General features: G+C 37.1%; 1 non-coding gene across 1 annotated transcript; it reads left to right on the top strand.

Moving 5' to 3' along the window:
* Nucleotides 1-931: 931 nt before the first annotated feature.
* LOC148791620 (U4 spliceosomal RNA) lies at nucleotides 932-1,085 on the top strand. Its single transcript, XR_016076831.1, has one exon. It is a non-coding gene; the product is annotated as a U4 spliceosomal RNA (small nuclear RNA).
* Nucleotides 1,086-11,220: the final 10,135 nt, after the last annotated feature.

Here is an 11,220-nt window from a genome sequence, read left to right on the forward strand (position 1 = left end):
TTGCCTCTACTGTTTCATCGATCTACACTTTACTCTTGTTTCTAGAATACAAACTCTTGGTAATACAATTAATCAGCAGCAATGTTTTAAAACGTAAAGGTCTGATGCAAGGCGTGAAACGTGAGGCATAAACCTCCTGAACACAATAAGACAACCTTGAGAGGAGGGGGGTTAGGAGCAGGAAAGGGAAGAGATCAATTTGTTCAGCCAGGGCAGTTTCCACAATTGTATCTATAGCAAAGAACAAACACATGTTGAGCAAGATAAGAATCAACAGACAAGCCAAACTGTAAGGCTGACATCTTATCCAAAGCAACAAGATTACTATAAAAGCTGATCAGCCATTGCTGATTGGCGATTACACTCACCAGTCACCGCCCAAACCATTGGTAAAAGTAGAACTTGAAGTTGGAAGACAGCCGTTCACGGAGACTTTCGAATTTGATTGTATGGCGTATTAACTTTTGAGAGACCAAATTGACACATGATTATAGGATAGCAGTCCTAGCAGATGCTAATAAACAGTTGCAAATTGTTAAGGGTCCATTTGGTTTGCAGTTGGAATCGAAATCATAATTGGAATTGAAATCCTTTGGAACTGGAATCGGAATGACCTATTCCCATAGTTTATTTGGTTCAGATAGAAATGGGAATGTGATTTCATTCTCAAGGGAAGAATAGGGAATAGCCATTCCCTCAAATGAAAGAATGTCATTCCAATAAGAATGGAAACAGAATTTCGATTCCACCCAATCAAACCATTGAAATCGGAATAGCCCATTTCAGACCCCTAATCCTGCGAACCAAACGAGACTAAAATTGAAAAATGAAAAGGAAGCAAATATGGCTGGACAAATCCCACATCGGATATGAGATAAATGTGAGTGGAGATGTGGTTCTATAAACCAGTGATAAGAAAACAACAGAAACCATCTTTGCGCTTGGGGCAATGACGCAGTCGATGAGGTATTAACCGAGGCGCGTCAATTGCTGGTTGAAAACTATTTCCAAACCCCCTCTCAGGCCTGGGCTTGCCGCCCTGGCCTCTGAGAATTTCTGGAAGGGTCCCCTAATTGGGTAAGACCCTACAAAACCCGTCTCCAAAATGTTTTGATGGTACTCCTTCGATATGAATTGTCGGTATATTACTAATGTTAGCTACTTTTATCAAGGATTGGAGATATTGATTCAAGAATTCTTTACATCGGCACTAGCGAGGGGCGCCCGTGCTGAGCATATATATTGATTCATGAAGTCGATTGATACAATTTCCATCAAGGAAATTCTTCAGTCCTATGAAAGTTCTAAAATGTATAAAATCGATATACTATAGATGGGAGTTAATAATTGTTTAAGATCAACATATATATATTCAACATTTATTGCTGGCATTCTATATATCGGTTAGTAAGTTTAAGGACTAATTAAGATGTATTAATTAGCATGTTTAAGTACTAATTAAGAATACATACATACATACATCGGTTAGTATGTTTAAGGACTAATTAAGAATAAATGAAATCTTGTCCAATTTATGGAGACAATAGAGTAGATGTCATTTAATATTCTAACTACTTAAATCAAATGCCCATATAAATTGGCTGACAGCATTGGTTGTCCCTTGGAATAACCTTGTTCTTGTTTTTTGGTGTTTGAATAATAATTGGTATAACTGTTTTTTGTCACGTACCAATTTTTTTGTGATATATCAAGTTTTTGGCTAAGTACCTCGTCCTTTGACCTGTTCCTAGGTGGCCTGTGACTCAAAGGATGATGGAGCTTCTTGGTGGCGAACTGCTTGGTGGTGAGCTACTTGGTGGCGAACTCCCTGGTAGTGAGCTACTTGGTGAGCTCCCTAGAAGTGAGCCACCTTGATGAGCTGCTAAGTGCGCTGCCTTGGTGGCGAGCTCCCTGGTGTAGTGTAATCCAACTGCCCTTTGCATGAGATGATCTGCTCCTCTTTGTAGACGGCGGAAGCCGAGAAACCTACGAGAACTGAATCAGAGGACCCGGGGGTGTTTACCCGGCGGGGCCACTCTGATGACTAAGTTAGCACTCTAATAATAGAGAGCTTAAAGATGATATTAGAGAAATGAGAGAGCTAGAGAGTAGGGATTACCTCTATTTTTCCTCTCCCCCTCTCTTTGGGGGGTTGGAGCTCTTATATAGCGGTGTTCTGATAGATCTGGCATAATCACCTCTAATTCTCTGCCACAGCCATTACTTGCCAGGGCTGAGCTGGTGGGCGCAGGTAACCGTTGCAGAGTACGGCCCTACCAGACAAGGGACACCTCTCAGGGCTGGTAGGCACGATGAGAGATGTGAGCGCAGGTCTCCAGATTTGGCAGGTACGGTTGTTAGGTAGGAAATCTTCCTGCGATACGCCGAGCTGCTCTGCAACGAGCTACCTTGTGTCGAGTTGCTCTGCAATGAGCTACCTTGCACTGAGCTGCCTGTAAGTGGCCAGCTGCCTGTAAGTGGCGAGCTACATGTGGCGAGCTGCCTATGCCGAGCTACCTGTAAGTGGCGAGCTGCCTGTAAGTGGCGAACTGCCTATAGGTGACGAATTGCCTGTATCTAGCTCGACCTGTCTACTTATCAAGAGGCTGCACTTAATTGACATGAGGTGCCAGGTGTCATAATTTCAGTGGAGGGCCAAATCTGCCCTCATCAATAATTATCTATTGCAAAGACAAATTCATAATCATTGTTAGAAGGGGGCCGGGCCTATCATATCAAAAGGGTTGCATTAAAGACAGGGCCACCTATTTCATTCGACGTTCCGGGGCAGGGGCCCGCCCGATTCGACCGACCAATGGGGCGAGCTGATCTGCTTTGATCAAGGAGAAAGCCCAGTCAGCCACCTTATCGGTGCAGGTCACGTGACCTACAGCTCGGCCTTCGCTTTTTGAGGCTTCCTCTACCCACATCTCTATGTGCCCGCAGCACTTCCATATGGAGAAAGATGGGCTTACCATGTTCCATCAATAGCACCTAACCTATGCCGATTTTGGCGGACCGTGCTCCACCCCGGTGAACTCATGCGGTTCCGACGTGCCCAGAGGCCAGAGGCGAATCCGTTCACGGTCCGTAGGACCAACACCATTCGAAGGTGGGTGGCCCGCCCCGCCTAGAACAGTCATGTTTGACTGGGCTTACACACATTCGCTCACTTACGCTGTCCCCCCTCAGCTCACCCTAGCCCCGGGTACGTCGTCTCCAAGGCTTCACACCAAGTCTTCACTGACATAATATGCATGCTTGAGTAGGGTCAGGCAGAACCGTTGTTGCCTGATGGGAACTTCCCCCATATTGCTATCAATGTCTTCATGTCGCACGACCTCTTAACATTACACCACTGAATCCCCAATCCTTTGCTTGCTGTGCAGTGACAGTACCAATATCCACTAATCGTTGTTTCCAGATACGGTTGCCGGTTGACATCTCTTCTGATTCGTCGATACGAGAAGCAAATTGTTGTGTGGAGGAATCAATATCTCGACATAAGCCAAGAGGCAGATCTTGTGCCACTCCACCTGGTCGTATGAAACTGGCATGCATCCTGGCTCCCGGGACTCTTTCATGGAATTCCAACAATTTCTCCCGCTCCTCAAAAGCCCACAGGGACGGAGTTGATGCTCCCACATCCATAGCATGAGTAGTTGAAGCAAGTGAATGATTTGAAATTCGAGTTATTTCACGGAATGACACTCGTATATATTGAGCTCGTAATGGTACCTCGCAATTCAAAAGTCTCTCTACGGCTGAAGAATGAGCGTGTTCTTGGGCCATCGTAGAAACATAGATAGGGTCGACGACGGAACGAACAACGAAACTTTACGACAGCTTTTTCGTACACGTTCACTTGCATCACATACACAAGTGCTCTCTGAACCGTGCAATAAGGTCACCCATAACACGGCTCTCCCACTTGAGTTACCTTAGCCCCAGGCCATGCTATTCGAAAATATTGGAAAAATGGCAGCGTAACGTAACAACTAGTATTGAAAGCTGGTCGCCTTTTGAGGGACGAACGCCGCCCTCCTTTCTTCAGTCGCAAACCCATTTCTTAGTCACCGGGCGGAGCGCACCTTTGGTACTTCAGTAGGGCTGATAGTGACTTCTTTCTTAGGGTAGGGCGACGATAGGACCTCTTGGATCAAATGAAACAGCCGGAAACTCGAGAGGGTCGCCTTTGGAAGCGTTCGCCGGTAACCAAAGCGTCTCGTTCCCGCAACCACTTTGGTCAAACAATTTTGACCGTTCTTTTATTTTTAAATTTTTTATTTTTTTGTCAGAATGGGTTGACTGTTCAGTTCAAATGGTCGGGCCGTTTGACCCGATAATCAGACCCCTGACCGGTTCGATCTCTGGATCGATTTTAAAAACCATGATTTTGTATATATTTGCACTGTACATATTTGCATTTGTACTCCTTCCAAACTGACTCTTAATCTACAAATATATGTACAATGCAAATTCATACAAAAAAACACAAAAGATAAGGGTTCGCACTCTATATATTTGTATTTATACTCCTTCCAAACTGAGCTTCTTTGGACTGAGAATTAGAAATCAATAAGGTCTATCTTCTTTGCTATGAATGAATCAAATCTAACGAATGCATGAAACAGCCACTAATTCTATAACATATCAAATGTTTCTCCAATTAATTATATATAATTGAAATGGTGTACTCACCAAGTAGCCGAGCCCCTACTTCTCTTGGGGTGAAAACAGCTGAAATCAGAAGGACGCAAACTAGGGCAACGGCCTTCATTTTTCTATTAAGATGTGTTAAGCTGTCTTCTGCTCCAATCCCTATTTATAGATCATTCTCTTGTAAATGTATGGTTTGTGTGAGAGAGAGGGATTGAATTATTAGAAGACACCAAAATTTGTAAGTATGAAACAAAATGCAGTTTGTCGTGCATATGCGACTCATGGGTTCTCCACAAAATGTTACAAAAATAAGATTCCGGAATAATTTTCTCTGTTATGCATTTTATTCGGTTGTCATTCCTCATATTACAGACAAATCATACCTTTGTTTATAGGGGAAATAGATGAAAAAAACAACTTAGTCACTTGGGATTAATGATTAATTATTATAATAATAAATATTAATTAATTATTAATTATATTTTAAAATACAATTATTATTATTATAATAAATAATTAATAATAGTTATTATTATTATTATTGCATACGAGGTCCTTGAGTTATAAGGAGGAAAACGTGTTTTGTGGATTTGGGGTATAATTGGAAAACAAAAAAATATAAGAATCTACTTTAAGAGATAAAAGATAAGAGGAAAGGAACAATCATTTTGTTCTTCAAATTGCAAGAGTTAAGAGAAAATGGACAAACCGTTAACCGGATAAGTACATTTACCAAAAACAATCATTTTGCTCTTAAAGTAATTTACCAAAAACAAACGGGGCCTAGAAAAATGAAAACATTTTTCATCACTGCACCTGTTTGCAGATTCCCTAGTTAATTGTGTTTGTTACTTCCACTGTAAGATTATATTTCGTTCATCCACCCAGCTTCCTTGTGAAATTAGGACCAAATTCAAGTTTTTTTTAAGGGGCTACAAAACCGGAGCATCTTTCTTTGTCTCCCTTAGGTTAGGATATGATAATTGCTAAAAACTTCTATTATGATTTCTTTGTAGGTGAGCTGGACCTTTGTATTATGGGCCAGTTCTCCTTTTTAGGGGGTAAGCTGTTTATATATGTCCCAATTCATTGTTTCTTTATGGTAAACTTTAATACAATTTATGATGGTCAATTCTCTATTGAGAGTAAACTCTTCACTAAAAAATATATAAAGTTTTTACATTGATTTTCCTACATCAATACACGAGCAATCTTGATTTTTTGTTCTTGTATACACATACATTGAAGTAGATAATTATTTAAACATGGCAGACAATAGATAAATACCAAACACTCTCTAAAGTCGGGACTAGAATTGAAGGATCTAAATGATAGAACCCTTTGTAGTGACTATAGTCAAAATGTCAAGATCATACATTTTGGGGTCACTCTTTGGAAATGGGAAAGCCAACTTTGGTGGCTAGATTTCCCACTTTCTACAGTTTTTAATGTTCTCTTCCATGGAAGGAGGGAGGGGAACACCATTAACCATCAGCATTTGGCAAATAAGGCTTAGTAGCCCATTTTATGACAGATCAAGTTGAAGATATTTTTGGAAAAGAAAGGCGTAATCCACCATTGAAAGAAGCCAAAACATTTCTCATGGATCTACAATCACTCACGTGGGTGGCCCAAACTCTTTAGACCCTCATATCCAACAATCGGATTTGAATAATTGAGCCTATATTCAGGTTTGTTTGTTTATAAACTATCACATTTTGGTAGGTCATTGACTTGGAGTCAATGCTGCTTATTAATTATCAAATTCCAACTCTTGACTTGGGCAGTCAGAGTCAATGGATGTACTTTTCCCGTTCTTATTTTGTGTTAAGTGAGTTCACATCTCCCTATGATAATATTAGAAGCAATGATATCATCATTAAGAGATATTCTTAATACATGGCAAGAATGTGTTGTGAAACCTTGTGGGGTGCCCCCCTTATGGCATTGTGCTAGGTCCATTCAGATTTTATCAAATTTACATCCCAAGCCCGTCCAAGTTACACTCGGACCCATATTGGACCGGATCTTGTTGACATTATAATATTAATTGGGGCTTCATATATATGTTGGAATGATAGCATATAATTGAGTCTAGTAGGGAAATTAGCTCAATCATCAACTGTGGGTGACATGGTTCAATGGTTCAATCGTTCAGACTGGTCCAGGTCTAACGAATAGAAAAGTAACAAACATAACCTTCACTATCGATGGAATTGAGAAATTCAGTCACTGTTTGGAGGGATGAGAGAAAAAGGGAAAAGGGGATTATATGTGTGTGTATCTATATATGGTTTACCAATTCAGTCACTAGTATGGTTTAATTACCAATTACCATTCTTGCTACAAATAATAGGTGGAGTTTTAGGAATAAGAGTAATGGAACTATGAAAGCGTCCTTTTCTACAGAACAAATAAATAGAAAGAGATAAATGATGATGAAGTGTCCTTAATTTAACAACAAAATAATACAAAGAAAAAAACAAGAACCCAAGGCAAACAAAAATTGTAAAATCTGGAAAATAAGGGTGCATGGTTGATGAGTAATTATATAGCATTATTTTTGGTAAGTTATTTTTCTTGGGAAACATTTACTTGGGTAAGTGTATTTACCTATGTTTTTTTATTTCTCATGTAAATAAGACAATGACCATTTTAGCCATAAAAAATCCATTATTTAAAGGGACATTTTTGTCCCATTCAAGTGTTGGCAAGTGACAACTCTCCCCCTAACTAGGTGAGAAAGTTATTTACCCACTTAGGAGATGGATATCACTTACCCGCGTAAGTGATACTCTGGAAGATAAACTTTCTCTGATCCTCACATAAATCTAAAAAAAGAACATGAGATTCTTGATCAATGGGAACTATAATCCCATTGACGAACTTTCCCCCCTTTCAAAATCCAAAAAAATTACCCCCTTACAATCAGTAATGTTATGTATTTTACGATAACACTGACCACAATCAAGATCCTTTATTTAACATAAAACATTAAAAATGAACTTCCAAGAGGATTAATATAACAAGGAGTAATACATAAAATTCACTGTTGTTGATAATTTCAATCACATACAACTGGAGGGATGAAAGGTAAAGAGGGAGGAGAGAAGAGAAATAAAACACTACCTACTTTTGATCCTTTATTCTTTGTACTGATACATACCATATACCAGCTTAGCTTACATCATTAAATCAAGCACTTCTCCAATACAACTGATCCCCTTTTTAAAAATTAACACCAAAACCCACAAAGCATGTTGAGGGCTATACTATTTGATCATATTGGTGAATTGAGACCATAAGCTACTAAATTAATAGTCATTTTAAGGGGAGGGAGGTGATGATCTGCAACGATAGATGGATTTACACTTCGGAGGGTGCTTTCTGGCAGGGATGCAAGACTTGTACAGTGTACCTTTGCCACAGACTGGACGAGCAGGATTAACAGTTATGGGCGTAGCAGCCATTTCTGAACCATATAGAACATGAAACCGATTAACAAAAGAAGATGATTATGTAATTGATGAAGGTATTCTCATCAGAGATGACTCTTCTCTCACTAGAGAATCGGAAGAGAAAGACTTCTAAATTTTTCGTGGGCGAAACAAATTCTTTCACTTCAGTTGTTCTTTTTTCCTTTCTTTTTTTTTTTTTTATATGAAACTAGCGCTGTAAATGCATTGATTCGGAGGAAAGACTTCTAAACAGGCATTTTCCGTTTTCTGGAGCAATGGCATCGATGCCAAACAGATACAATTAATTAATATGAAATACAAGGAAAATGATATGGTATACATACCTAGTAGAGACTTCTCGACCAATAGTCGAGCCCCTACTTCCGTTGGGGGGAAAAGAACTGAAATCAGAAGAACACAAACCAGGACAATGGACTTCATTTTGTTACTTCAATTCAATGTGTTAGCTATCATTCGCTCCAACCCCTATTTATAGATCATTCTCGATCGTGTGTGCATACGTGTAGACAGATAGATGCTTTCTCTTCACCAATTAGAACTATTATCACCCGACACCAATATGGAAAAGTATAAAAATAAAGTGAATTTTGTTTTTATTTTATTTTTTAGGTCAAATGGCAAAAGTTTATTAAATAATATTTAGTTCTGAAATCAAGGAAGGACCCCAAGAAAATATAATGTCCATTTTAATTTCCACATCTGAAGTAATTGGTATCTTTTCTTTTAAATACCAGCTGATACCCCTATTTCTGATGACCAGTCGAGGAGAGAAAGTCAGAAAGTCAGAAGAAGCAGTTTTTTTTTTTTTTTTTCACAAATTAGAACACCGTAATTAAATCAAGAGAATGATTTTGATAATCACCATCATTCTTTGGCTCGAGTTCAAACAACAAAGAATTTATGGGAAAGGGCTGTTCATTTTGTTACAAAATAATGGAGGACATTGAGAGAGATCACCATTCCTCAAATTAAGAGAACTTCCCGTAATTCAATTCAACAAGAATTCACAATTAAGATAGATACAGAAAATAATACAAATAAACTGAAAGAAGAGGAGATACTAAGAATATTAAACTGAAAATATTAAGCAAGGTCAGATTGGTTTTGATTGAACTGATATTATAAATCATTGATAAATTAAACTGAAAATATCCACCAAATTGTTTATTTTATAATAATAAAAAATAAAAATCACTTGGATAAGAAAATCTTCCACTTGTGGTGTGACCAAATGGGACCATGCTTAACAGATTCGAAACTCCTTTGATTGGTTTACACCACAAGAGGAAACCGTGGAAGGCATCATTGACTTCTTCAAGTCTTGCAGCGAATGATCTTGACATCCCACGGACCACGGTGGGCCTTCTCTGTCAAACGAGATTGACACAACCGAAAGTTGTTTAATTGAATGATTTGTTTTTTTTTTTATAGTCGATAAAATAATTAAACAAAGGCATATTTAAAGGTGTATAATTTATAAAATTTCCTGGAGCCTTTAAAATCCTAGAAAACTTATTCACTAATTGGGTTCAACCACTTAGAGCGTGTGTAATATTATAGAACCCAAGCTGCATCCCTAATTCCAAAAAAAGTGAAGTCTAACCTAAATTCAGATTAGGCTTGGGTTGACGCTTCAGGTAATTCCAGCCTGATTCAACCAATTTGAGATTATCCAACATTTTGTGATATACATATCTATATATTATCAAAATATTCTACTTAGAAATTGGGCTACAAAGATCAACATGTCTAATCTCAAGTCCAACTCAAAATGTTCGGTTAAAGCTCGGGTTAGGGATAGGTTGGTAAAAGAAAAGTTACCGATAATTTTCAACAGTTATAGGTAATTTACTAATATGCCTGAATTTACCAACTCAGGCCTGACCTAACCTTAACCTAACATCTTGGGTTGGACTTTGACTAAGCGTATTGAGCTTTATAGCCCAATTTCCAAGTAGAACATATTGATAGTATGTAGATATGTATATAATAAAATGTTGGTGTGGGCAAAAATTGGGTTAGGTCAAGCTAGAACTATCCAAGGCCTTAACTGAAGCCCCAACTTAAGTTTAGGTTAGCCTTGAGTTTTTTTGTCTTAAACTCAATTTCAACTTTGAAGTTTGAAAACTCAAGCACAACTTGTGCAAAACCTTTGGTTGAGTCAGGTCGGGATTGAGTTAGGCCCACCCAACCTAAGCTATACCCCTAGCTCCTTTTGCCTCCAATTCTTTTAACAAAACTCGTGCATCACATGGGTCCCCGCTGGTAATTAATAGCAGTACTTTTAATTTATGGTTATTAAGAGTATATTAATTACTAAAAACAATACTATTTTATGGTATTTTTCAATTATTCACAAAAATTGTTAAAAATTATTAATTATGAATTAATAAATTTTATAATTCTTAATTTATAAAAAATATTAATGTTATTAACAGTAAAGTCCAATAATATTATTAATTAATAAAAATAATATTATGAATTATTAGAAATATTAATAAAATAATTAATTTAGTTATTAATGAACAAAATTATTAATTTTTAAATTTTTATATCAATAAAATAATGAATTATTCTTACCAATTAATTTATTTGTTAGTAATATATCACTAATATAAATTAATAAAAACAATAAATAAATTTTGGTATTTAATTTTTGTAATTTTTAATTAATGATGAATATACGAATAATAGTTTTTAATTGAATTTTGGGAGTTTTTAACTAATTCTGATATTAAAATAGTAATAAAAGTAATTAATTTAATTATTCATAAAATAATTATTAATTTTTAAATTTTAATATTAATATAATAATTAATTATTATTGGTAATTAATTAATTTGTTGGAAACATATCACTAAGTAATTAATCATGAGTTATTACTATGTCACTAATATTAATTGCGAAAAACAGAAATATAATAATATATTTTGGTAGTAATTAATTTGTTGGTATCTTACCCCTTTCCTTCACCTGACCAATAATTCCACATTACCTCATGTTTCATCAACTATTCTTGCCTTCTCATTTTCTTTTCTCTGAAATAATGTTCTTTTTTCCTTTTTGTCTATAAGGACTA

Source organism: Nelumbo nucifera, chromosome 5, assembly GCF_055504915.1.
Source record: "Nelumbo nucifera cultivar China Antique chromosome 5, China Antique-T2T, whole genome shotgun sequence".
NCBI classification, from domain to species: domain Eukaryota; kingdom Viridiplantae; phylum Streptophyta; class Magnoliopsida; order Proteales; family Nelumbonaceae; genus Nelumbo; species Nelumbo nucifera.